The 13127-nt window shown below is 37.9% G+C and overlaps 1 protein-coding gene across 4 annotated transcripts in view; it reads left to right on the forward strand.

Annotated features, from left to right (window-relative positions):
* The window catches only part of LOC126380461 (uncharacterized), an 83998-nt gene that overhangs the window by 42061 nt on the left and 28810 nt on the right, over window positions 1-13127 (forward strand). The window lies entirely within an intron of this gene.

Here is a 13127-nt window from a genome sequence, read left to right on the forward strand (position 1 = left end):
TCTCAAACTAGGAATTAACCTGTATCTTCCTCTGCTTTGCGAGTCCGACCAGTAATTGGCCACGCTTACGGCATTGTCAGTGGCTTTGTGAAGGTCTTTAATAGTGCAGGTGTTAGGGCATTTAAGACAGCATAAAAGGTGAGCCATAGTTTGTGGTGTTACTCAACCAGGTATCCCCACCTGCAGAGATTATCCTTGCAGCGGCCAACCTGTCTCCGGAACCTGTATCTTCGGAGACAGTATAAATGTTATCCACTAGAATTGTCTCTAAGCGGGATCCCAATATAGTGTATCACAATAGTTAACGAAATTAACAATTAATAATTAATTATAACATAAATAAAGTAAAAATATTAGAAAGTGAAGTTAATAAGGCTAACATACAAAAAGGTTCTGGGCCGGATAATTTACCTCCTTTGTTAATTAAACGCTGTGGACCTGCAATAACACTCCCCTTGACGATTATATTTAACAGTTCCCTTAGCAGTGGTATCTTTCCAGAAGAATGGAAAAAAGCAAGAATAGTGCCGGTGTATAAGAAAGGTGATTTATCAGACGTTAAAAATTACCGACCCATTTCAATTTTATCATGTCTTTCTAAATTATTTGAAACCCTCATATATCCGCACCTATATATACAAGTTAGAAGTGAGTTATCAATGTACCAACATGGCTTTATAAAGGGCCGTTCAGTTGACACAAATCTGGTCTCGCTAATATCTACACTGTCACACGAAGTAGATAAAGGTCACCAGGTTGACACAATATATACCGACCTCAGTAGTGCATTTGATAGAGTGAGTCACTCAGCTTTACTGATTAAACTCAAAAGATTTGGAATCAATGGTTCACTACTAGACTGGTTTGGCTCATATCTGTCAGACAGGCCACAGGTAGTTGCAGTTGCTGGCTATGAATCACGAACCTACTTAGCTCAATCTGGAGTGCCACAGGGTTCTCATCTGGGACCTGTTCTCTTTTTAATTTTTATAAATGACATAATTAACGTAATACACCATAGCAAAGTCTCTCTGTTTGCCGACGACCTCAAAATTTATAAAACGATAAATAATTTAGATGATATTCAACTTTTACAATCTGACCTGAATAATATCAAAGTCTGGTGCGATACTAATGGTATGAGACTAAACGCGCAAAAATGTTTTCATATAAGTTTCACCAAGAAATACTTGCCTATTAGATCTAGCTACTTATTGAATGGCACCGTGCTAACCGAAGTGAATGAAATGAAAGACCTGGGAGTTACTTTGGATAGGAAACTTAAATTTACCAATCATATTGATACGATAGTCAAAAAAGCCGCACGTATGTTAGGTTTTATAAAACGGAATTCACGTGGGTTCAGAAAATTTCAAACGCGGTTGATTTTATATAATAGTTTAGTGCGCTGTCAGCTAGAATTTGCCTCTGTAGCTTGGAATCCCGTTTACAGTGATCCATCTCAAAGAATTGAGACAATCCAGCGTGCTTTTACAAGACATTTAGCCTACGTATCGCCTAACATACCAAATAATCTAACATATTATCAAAGACTAAATTTATTTAAAATCACCACCTTAAAAAATCGCCGCACAATTGCAGACCTTATATTTTTACACAAAATTTTAAATAATAAATTAAAATGTACTGAACTTGTTAACGCTATCAACATAACTGTCCCCTATAGATATCCCCGACATCCCGTTACAAAAACGTTCACATTACCACGATGTAGAACTAACTTAGGATTACATCAACCCTTATCCAGAGCATGTGCATCCTATAACGATTTGAACGCGAAATCTCTTCAACTAGATATATTTTCTGATTCACAGCGAGCTCTGAAGAGCAAACTGACAAGACACTATCTCCATCAAAAATTTGTTAAATTAGTATAGTTTATTTGTTTTTTGTACCATCTAGTGCAATAATATCATATATTAGTGTTATTAATAGTGAGATTTTAGCTGTTGAGAAGTTAGTCTCAACAGACTACATGTTGTTTTCTTTTTATGGTGAATGTTGTGTTCACTTGTAATAGGCTTACACATAAGTACTGTTTTACTTTGTTTAATTATGTTCTAACTAAATGTTATAATGTGCATAGCTGTAAGTGATCCATAAATAAATAAATAAATAAATAATAGCAAGATTAGCCAGGACACGAATCTAAAAGGTATCGTTTTTTTTTTAATTTACATTTGTTTGGTTCGAGACGGAAAAAAAGGTACAAAATAAATGTTTTTTTTTCTCTGTCTCTCTAATTACCGAAGCGCAACCAAGCTTCAACAACTTCAGGTTACTAGAGTAGGATTAAAAAGCGGAAAAATTATCAATACAGTTACGTAACTTAATTGAAATTTCTCTTCCAAAAACAAGAAATAATAAAACGTACGGTCACGAGTAAAGAAAGAAGAAAGAAAGAAAGTATTTATTATTAGAGGGCGCGGACGAGAGGAAGAAAAACTTACACAAAATCACAATTGTCTAAAAATTGTACTTACTTTGAAACCATGTCATATTCCCATGTTATATTGGGTCTCCCGCCTGGAAGTAATCTAGCGTGGCCCACATGGAAATCTTTAAATAGGCTCCGGACACAGGTTGGCCGCTGCAAGGATAATCTCTGCAGGTGGGGATACCTGGCTGATGGTTGCGATGATTGTGAATGTGGAGTATCACCACAAACTATGACTCACCTTTTGTGCTGTCCTAAGTGCCCTAACACCTGTACTATTAAATACCTTTACGAAGCCACTAACAATGCCGTAAGCGTGGCCAATTATTGGTCAGCAAAAATTTAGTTTCGATCGCCATCGACTCGCAAAGAAGAAGACCATGTCATATTAGCTTTTTTGACAAATGAAACCGAAGTCTCATTAAATGCCTAATATGGTAGTGCGACAGGGTTCTAAACTGGGTACATGATATTGCTCATAACTGTACATTTTAAACGGCTTGTATTTACACAGAATGCTGTTTTAAGCACTGTAATAGTATCACGGTGTTTGGATACACAAGTGGGATGTTAAGGGGCTTTCACTTAAATGTTGTATTCATTGACGTGAAGTTCCCGGGAATATTTTTGTAAAATATCTTTAATAGTAAAGACAATGGTGCTAATTCCTGTAAATACCATCTAATTTTATTTTAAGTTATATCTGTCATTTTCTTATCCGCCGAAAAGGAAAGGGACGGGTAATTGACAAGCATAAAATTTATGGACACCACGTCAATTTTAAGCACAAATCTAAACTAACTGTCTAAAAATTTTACATTGGCCAATAACCCGACAGAATTGTTGACAGCATACGTCAAATAGTTTGCATACCAGCGAGATACCTTTTTTGATTCGCCCAGGTTATTTATTCATTTACTCATTCTTCCTAAAATTAAGAGCTGTCAATCATCCGTCCCTTTCCTTTTCGGCGGATAAGAAAATGACAGGTAGAACTTAAATTAAAATTAGGAGGTGTCTGCAGGAATCGGGGCCATTATAATATTATTATAATAAGACACCTAGTGTCGCCTCTTTTATATTGCCGTGCCCTGGCAGGGCGTCACATGTAACTTTTTAATGTGTTCCACCTTAATTTATGTTTGTGACATGCAATGTAAGGTTGCAATTCATATTCATTTATTGCAATAAATGAATATGAATTGCTACCTATTAATTTTTGTTTTACCTAATTGTGGCTGATTTAAGGCATCTAATTATCATTACCAGTCTTCAATTATCATGTGAAAATGGCTTACACACATCGAAGTCAAACAACATTTTTGTATAATTTTAGCACTTTGATATAAATATTAATGAGAAAGCCGGTTGACATGTTTGTTATGTGATTGTATTACATCATTGAGAAGACATACCGCTTTAATTCATGCATTCATTAATATAATTTACAGTGGTGATGTTCGCCTTCTCTTTAATATGTTCCATGTAAGCTCTTCTTGGTCTTCGCCTTCCTCTCTTTTCTTGTAATTTTCCCTTCATTGAAGTGATATTTGGTATCCAAGACGTCTAGTCACTACTAAACTGAAATTAATTGAAAGACTTCGCGGTTTTATTACTATTTTTGAGTCCCACATTATTTTTTGCCCACCTATTTCCCACCGGGGTAAGCAGAGACTATAGAATTCCATTTGCTTCGATCCTGACACACTTCTCTTGCTTCCTCCACATTCATCAATCGCTTCATACACGCACGCCGGTTCAGAGTAGATCGTATTAAACCTTTTCTAAGGACATCTCCAATTTGGTCATCGTAAGTCCTTCTCGGTCTTCCTCTGCCAGCCCTACCATCAACTTTCGCTTTATATACCGCTTTTGCAATTCTATTATTCTATTATTATTATTAGTAAGAGTACTTAATAAAAACAGAAATACTTTTGCTCTTTAATGACTCCTCGTTCTAGAGGTCACTAAATCAATGATTGGATTAGTGTATGCGTGTACACAGGGTGTTAGTCACATCGCGCATCGTAACAAAAACTAAGGGGGATGATTCAGACTATGATTCTGAGTTGATATCAAGTGGAATTTTCCGTCGCAAAAGTATGGAACTGAAAATAATTAAAAAAAAACACTAAAATATTCATTTTACGACAGGAAAATCCACTTGATATTAACTGAGAATCATGGTCTGAATCATCCCCTCAGTATTTGTTACGATCTCATTAACACCCTATCTACTTGTATGTACTTGTACGGGGTGTAAGTGACATCGTAACGAATACTGAGAGGGAATTTTCAATCGTAAAAGTATAGAATTGAAAATAATTTTAAAAATCATAAAGCGACGGAAAATTCCACTTTCTATTAACTGAGATTCATGGTCTGAATCATCCCCCTTAGTATTCGTTACGATGTCACTAACACCCTGTATACCCAGTTAGGCATTTTTAGAACGTCAATAGGCACCGTAACAAAAGCCTTTACGTGACGTAAACGTTCCAGTTGAATATTTCGCTTTGTTTGGCCCCGTAACCATGGTAACGTTAGTTAAATTAACCACGGCGAAGAACGACGGTTTTCCGGATTACGAATAGGACAAAACAGCGCCGTCCGATCTGATTAACACAGTCCAGTGGTTCCAGCTGAAGTGAATAATTTGGTAAACATAATTAAGGATAGATTTACATACTTAAAATTCACGCGTATGTCCCCCGTAAACTTTGTTTTTGACATGACTTATTGTAGATTTGCCGCAGATGGCATTAACTACTTGGCCGGACAAATGGGGAGCGCTGAAGGCTCTCACCCGGTATAACGTTTAAGACAACAGGCCTGAGGGTGCCCAGTTGGGCGCAAACCTCAGGGCGTCGTCTGAGAGGAAAAATATTTGAAAGAATTAATCGACCCTAGTGGGTCAATAGCGATAAGCGCTGATTGAGAGAACCCGGGTAAGTAAAGACTATGGAATTCCATTTGCTTCGATCCTGACGCACACACATTCATCAATCGTTTCATACACGCTCGCCGGTTCAGAGTAGATCGTACTGAACCTTTTCTAAGGACATCTCCAATTTGGTCAATGTACGTCCTTCTAGGTCGTCCTCTGCGAGCCGTACCACCAACCTTCGCTTTATACTCGACTTTCGTAATCCTATTATCCTTCATCCGCTCTACGTGTCGAAACCAACTTAACATTCCTTCTCAATCTTGGTACGATATAGTGATATCGTCTTTTACACCACATCTCTCTCTTACCGCACTGTTTCTCACTCTTTACTCTATTTGACACCGCAGATGCTACGCAATGACCTCATTTCTACTTTATTAATCCTACTTTCATGCTTGTTCTGTCATACTCAACATTCACTACTGTACTTCAGCGTAGGTATTCTTCTATCGTCTGTCGTGTGGGTTGTGAGGTAGATTACCAGCCTCAGCAACCCTGGTTTCAGGGTTATTATTGAGCAGCCAAAAGCCCTTGACAAGACTCATGTAACGATTACTCACTTACGTCAGTAAGTAGTAACCAGGACCAACGACTTAACGTGCCTTCCGAAGCACGGATCATCTTACTTTCGTACAATCAGGTGATCAGCCTGTAATGTCCTAACAAAACTAGGGATCACAATGTGATTTTTGTGATATGTCCCCACCGGGTGTCGAACCCGGGACCTCCGTATCGTGAGCCCAACGCTCAGCCACTGGACCACAGAGGCCGTTAACACCTAGTAAAAATGGACCAAAGTGCGCTTGCAAAAATAGATTTATAAAACCTGGCAACAGCATAAAAACTAAAGCCTTATCAGAAGCAAATGAAAATAACTTACTCCCTTTTTAGGACACCACGAACATAAATTCCCCGAGTCATGTCAATGAAGTCTAAAATTGGAAGGCTCAGAGATTCGAGAAGGCAAGACTGGAGTAAACCAGTCGCGCAAGTTCTGAGGTCCAAAAATAGCAGCGTTAACGGTGACATGCGCCCGCGCAGACACGTACGCATTTCTCCTTTCACTGACAACGTAATTTGCACCTTACTTGTAGTCGATTGAAAGCAATTTCCGATTGCTAGTGATGCATGCTTTTGATAAAATGACATATATGGGTGGTGTATGTTGAGCATAATATGGTTTCTACCTGCTAGGATTTAGAAGTAGAAGAGTAGGCCATCTTAGATCAAAAGATAAACTTAAAGAGAGCACTGTCCCATCGTAAGTTTTGTAGCTAACACTGCAACAGCATAGTAGATATTTCTTTCTATTCTTCTTGAGTAACTTTAAATATTATTCTCGTGTGGGTTGTGAGATGGAGTACCAACCTCATCAACCCTGGTGTCAGGGTTTATAGAGCCGCCAAAGGCCTCTGATATGGCTCATGTAACGATTACTTATTTACATCACTAAGTAATAACCGGGACCAACGCACGGATCCTCTTACTTTCGGACAATCAGGTCATCAGACTTTAAATAGTGGTACAAATATTATTAATTTAAAGTAATTGAAAGGATTTGTCCCAACATCATACCCACAACACTTGTTAACGAAATTGTATTGCAATGTCACATACAACAAGAAGTCCCGTTCGATGTAGATCACTTGGTTTGTTAATGACACTTCTAAGATGGTGGAACAAAGGCAGCAATCTACACTGAACTACAACTATACGATTTCCATACACAATGGGGTTTAGATTTTAATGGGGCTGTTTTTTGGAATATAGTCCTGTGCTCCGCTATGTTGCGCTAGATTTTAAAAGGGCTTTCGGTCTTACGACTTTAAAGGAATTTCCTTTTCCTTAATCCTGTTAACAGTTTTCAAAATGTAGCGAAAACTCATAACCTCTACTATTACATCTTCACTTTGTTATCGATTTGATGATTTAATTTACATATTATCTTGCAAATTCATGAAGCAATACAATTCTTTTCATCGATTGCAATGAATCATTTACTTTTCGAAAACATCTCAATTCCGAAGAAACGTCGCGTCGTCAGGTTTTTGTTGATAAAACTTAATGATGAACTTCTGCGAAATAATATTGTGGAAGGTTGAATAAGGAGAACGATTACGTAGGTACAGCAAATTTTGTGATTTACAGTGCCATAATTATGTCTTATACCGTCCTTGTAATATAATTTCTTTTAAAGAACTAAATGCCAATATATTATTAAACAGAACGACCCATCATCATCATCATCAGCCCATTAACGTCCCCACTGCTGGGGCACGGGCCTCCCCTATGGATGGATAGGGAGATCGGGCCTTAAACCACCACGCGGGCCCAGTGCGGATTGGTGGTTATTAACGACTGCTAATGCAGCCGGGACCAACGGCTTAACGTGCCTTCCGAAGCACGGAGGAGCTCGAGATGAAAACTTTTTTTTTTGTGGTCACCCATCCTATGACCGGCCTCTGCGAAAGTTGCTTTACTTCAACAATCGCAGACCGAGCGCGTTTACCGCTGCGCCACCGAGCTCCTCAACGACCCAGTTCAGTACAATAAGTGATTATATTTCAATAAGATTTTACAATAGCCTCAATGCGCGGTAAGAATTATATCTTTCAAAGTACGTAAGCTAATGTTGTGACGTTCATTAACATAGTGATGCAGTTGAGATTAGGTCGATCGATTCTTTTCTATCTAACAGTATTATTCCACATTTGAAACGAAATTGTTTGCGTTTTACGTAAATCCATTGTTTCGTTTTGTATCCACTGCATGTCTTTTGTTTCTAGTTTTCTCATGTATATACTCGTATAGCCTTGTTTTCTGTAGTATTTGGAAATGGAACGTTTATGAAATATAGTAAACCTTCGAACGAGGAATATTGTTTCATGTGTGATTGTACTATATTGTATCGGTTATGGCTGATTTTACTGTAGGTTTAGTTATAATTATTTATAGGTTTGCAACATTATCTTATAACGCTGTTAAAACATCGGATATAATTCACGTACACATCGTAATATCTTTAATTCCTAAATGATTACATGAAAAAAAAAAATCCCATGCCACCCACCTTACTCACCCCATTACGGTCTACTTCCGTGAATTTATTGGCGTATTATGCTTTCAAGAAAATATTATACCCACGATCAAAATCGATTCCTCACACGAAGTCATCGCCCAAGTAACAGGCATCAAACACGAAAATAACCGTCGAATTTACAGTTATATCGTGCGAAATATTACGCTTAACTGTTACTGATAATTACCTTTTATTCATAAAATAATTAATAATTAAAAGATCACCGTGCCTATTAAGTAGATAAAATTTCCAGCCGTGGGAAGATTCCAAAAAGCTCTGCCATTTCGAAATGCGCTAACAAATGTATTGCACGCACTGCAAATTGGCCTGATTGTGCAGAATTTTAAGGATTCTTTCGAAACTGGACCTTGAATTTTTCAAGCAATGGGATCTTTCTTCGTAATTTTTGAATGGGATGTTGAAAGTGCAGATTTAAGATAGTATGATACTAATATAAACCGGCTGCAATCATGCTCAGTTTACTAAGACTATCTGCTTGTTGTCTGGGTTCAAACAGTCACACTTCATTGCATCAATGCTCTGCTTTTGTCTTTTTTTACTCTGTGGTCACGAATTTAACGACATGATGGTGCGTCTATTTCAATGTGACTTTTATGTCCTCTTAATCTATTAGACCTCTTCAGTCAGGAAATTATGTTCTAAACGGAAATGTGTTTTAGCTGGGTCTGTTTCTGTGCGATATTTCGGAGCAACCACTTCGTATCTTTTGTTCTGTTCATGGTCATCATTAATTTAAGAGCCACGCTCTTGTCGGTGTGGCACTCTCCACTCTTGTCTATCGAAGGCTAGTTCTTTGTCTTTGTTATAAAATATGACGTTGGCTTTTTTTTTGACGGTACTTATTGTAGATTTGCCGCAGATGGCATTAACTACTTGGCCGGACAAACGGGGAGTGCTGAGGGCTCTCATCCGGTACAAAATTCAAGACAACAGGCCTCGGCTCAGGGCGTCGTCTGAGAGGACGAATATTTGAAAGAATTTACCTTCTTATAAAACCCACTAGTGTCGATAGCGATAAGCACTGAATAAGGGAAATCGTTGACCACGCCGGCGGGGACGGTATCGGGGTTCTGAAGTGTTTGGTGTCACGAGCTGATTGGCCGCCTCTAAGGCCAGAGTCACGACGTTCGCCTTTTCTTTAATTTGTTCCATGTAAGCTCTGCTTGGTCTTCGCCTTCCTCTCTTTTCCTCTATCTTCCCTTCTATGACGTGTTTAATAAATTCGCCGTGTCTTATTAAGTGTTCTGTCATATATTACATTCTGTTTATAATATAGTGCCATAAAATAATCAATTATCTACATTGTTGTCGTTTTCTTACATAATATAGTATTCAGTGATTCATTGTTATCTGTAATGTATTGTTCAAATTACGCCAAAGTAAATTTGATGTTCACAACGTGCTTCATACATAAGTTTTTGACGTAAGTTGTAATAAAAAGTAGGGTTAATTTTTTGCGCCATGTGGTTTGCCACGTGACTTTAAGTTTGTAGTGGCGTATTGGTCATCCGCAGGCGGTAATCTCTACTAATGAATCACGTTTTCAAGCATGCTGGTCTTAACACGGCCACTATACCATGACTTTATTGAGTAGTAAACAAAAGAAGTAGCCCATTGTTTTGGAATGAAATGTGTGATGTATGTATGTATACCTGATATATATGTATATAAAAGCATCTGTCGTATGTCATCATCAGCCGTATGACGCCCACTGCTGGGCATAGGCCTCCCCCAAGGATCTCCACGACGATCGGTCCTGCGCTGCCCGCATCCAGCGGCTTCCCGCGACCTTCACCAGATCGTTGGTCCACCTTGTAGTGGGCCTACCCACTGAGCGTCGTCCGACACGTGGTCACCACTCCAGAACCTTTCCGCCCCATCGGCCATCGGTTCTCCTCGCTATGTGTCCTGCCCACTGCCACTTCAGCTTTGCAATTCTCCGAGCTATGTCGGTGACTTTAGTTCTCCTGCGGATCTCCTCATTTCTGATTCGATCGAGCAGGGAAATACCGAGCATAGCTCTCTCCATTGCCCGCTGAGCGACATCGAGCCTCCTCACGAGACCCATAGTAAGCGGCCACGTCTCACTGCCGTAGGTCATCACTGGCAACACGCACTGGTCAAAGACTTTCGTCTTGAGACACTGAGTGACTGACTTTCGTATGTAAAGACGGTCAAATTAGGTACTGTAATTGGCAGCCCCCAGACGTCAAACACAGTTGCGCGTGTTGATAATGTCAATGTGTAGTGCCTGTGTAAAATGAGGTTGTTTGTATGAAGTGTCCTGAGTGTAGTAAAACTAAACAATGTCACCTAGCAATACCAGACATATATTTCGTAACACGGAGCTGATTCTTCCCATTCCGATCATGTCTACCGTTTGAATATGTATTCGGGCCGTGTCCAAGCGCATTATATAACACAACACATAATGGCCCTCACGCATTATGTCATAGACATAAGACCTTCATACATAAAGATACAATACCGTCGTTGATGTCGCGAACTGACGTATCTGCAATTTTTGGGTGAACGTCAGGACAGCCTAAAATGAAAATAATTTTCATAATCTTAGCACATTTCAGCACAAATCAGTTTCCTAAATATATGCAGAAAGATTGTACACATTTTGTGCTGAAATGTACTGAGATTATGAAAATTATTATCACACAAAATGCGTACAATCTTTCTGCATATATTTTATTAAGATATGTGATACTACATAGGCGTCCTGACGTTCATAACTTTTGGCGAAACTGATTTGCACCTTTTACAATTGTCAATAAGACACAAATACTTTAGCAAAAAATTACAGATACGTTACGTCGGTTAGCAAAATCAGCCACGATATGATAATAACTAAAAAATTGTCGTACCGTCGTATATGGCTAGGTTAGTCTATTTCCTAGTGGCTATTGGAGCAGCGATTTCGCAATCATAATATTTAAGTGGTTTAACTTGTAATATGGTATTTAAGAACGCATGCGTTTGGTCTACTTTCAACATATTTATGGCTGTGGCAAGTGTATGACCTATTCAAGCTGTATGAATTAATTTAATCGTTGCTTTACTTAACAGGTTTTGTTGGGTAAAGCGACATGTTGCTTATTGTTTAATAATGTTAATTCATGAGTTATTTCTTCACGCCCTACCAGTTTGTTATTGAATATAGTATAGATCTGACATGAGGTATTAAAGTAATTGTTTATAATATACTTAACATAAATTACACAGGCCACAAAACTAAAATATATTATTAAGTAAGTACTTACAGAAGAAAAACGTTCGAAATAGTAATGACTCGAAATCTTACTAATGCATAGTTTAATAGTTACAAAGAAAGCTGTTATATTTATCTATAAAAGGATTTTTTAACTCTAACTTATTTGTTAGAAAAGGAAATAGAATTTTAAAAGTGTAGTACGTAGGCCAGTGAATATATCATATATATCGTATGACAGATTGTTAGAATCTCCACTATCATTAATAATGACTGTTGAATAGGACGAAAATAAACCGACCAAATAATAGGTAGGTCTGAGCAGCTGAGCTAGGTTTATCTCAGGTCTTACTTTAGTCTTCAATCGTATGGACACTCAGATGCGCGCGTACGATAACGTCTCTATGTAAAACGAGGTTTTTTGTATGAAGTGTCCGAGGTCTGGTATTACCACGACAGAGATAGATATCTGTCATTCCATGTCCCTGATCACGCTGTTATTGGACATACTTAATTTAGTAGCAATTATAATGAATGCATTGACAGACTACATAATGACATAATACCACAGTTGACAGACCTGAACATTGATGTGGTCACGAGAAGGCATTACTTTAATGGCATAGTTATGATTGGACATTATGGTACTTATGGTCGTGAGTTCATGACACAATTTTAGTATTTAGCGATAAGTGATCTGTTGGGTGACAAAATAGCTACTGCGTGTTGTGGTTATGATGCAAAAGGGGCATTTCTAAAAGATAAAGAAAGACACGCGACATGCAAATCCAAAATGATAAATTCTCAAGCGTTCAGATATTTGTAATTTTACTGCGGCCACAGAAAGATGAATTCTCAAGGTATTTATTTATTTATTTAGGTACACATACAGCAATACGTATTAAACTTTTACAGACAAGATTATAAATAGAAAGAAAGACTTGGTATATAAGCTTGCCAATTACATGCGTACACAGCATTCACCGTAAATGAAAACAAACTATATTAATACTAAACTATATAAATTATAAACTATATATATATTTATATTAACACATTTTTTATGAACTTTTTAACAAAATATAAATGTAAGTACTGTTTAACGCTTATAGCGACAACCAAAGTGATTTAGCACTTTACTTACAAAAATTTGTAATTTAGCTAGCACACTTAATCAGTTCCCCGCCTGTTGTAGCTAATGCCTTCACCTACTGATTTACAAAGTTTAAAATAAATCATCTCCCTTGCGTTATTCCGTTTTTCTCAAGGTCCGCTGACCTAACCTGAAATGTTTTCCTTCACCGTTGAGAACGTGATAATCATTTACGATCCAAATGTGAATTCGAAAACAAATTCGAAAAATCATTGGTTAAGGCTCGTGCCTGCCGAACCTGCGACTTCA

The sequence above is a fragment of the Pectinophora gossypiella genome, chromosome 3 (assembly GCF_024362695.1).
Source record: "Pectinophora gossypiella chromosome 3, ilPecGoss1.1, whole genome shotgun sequence".
NCBI lineage: Eukaryota > Metazoa > Arthropoda > Insecta > Lepidoptera > Gelechiidae > Pectinophora > Pectinophora gossypiella.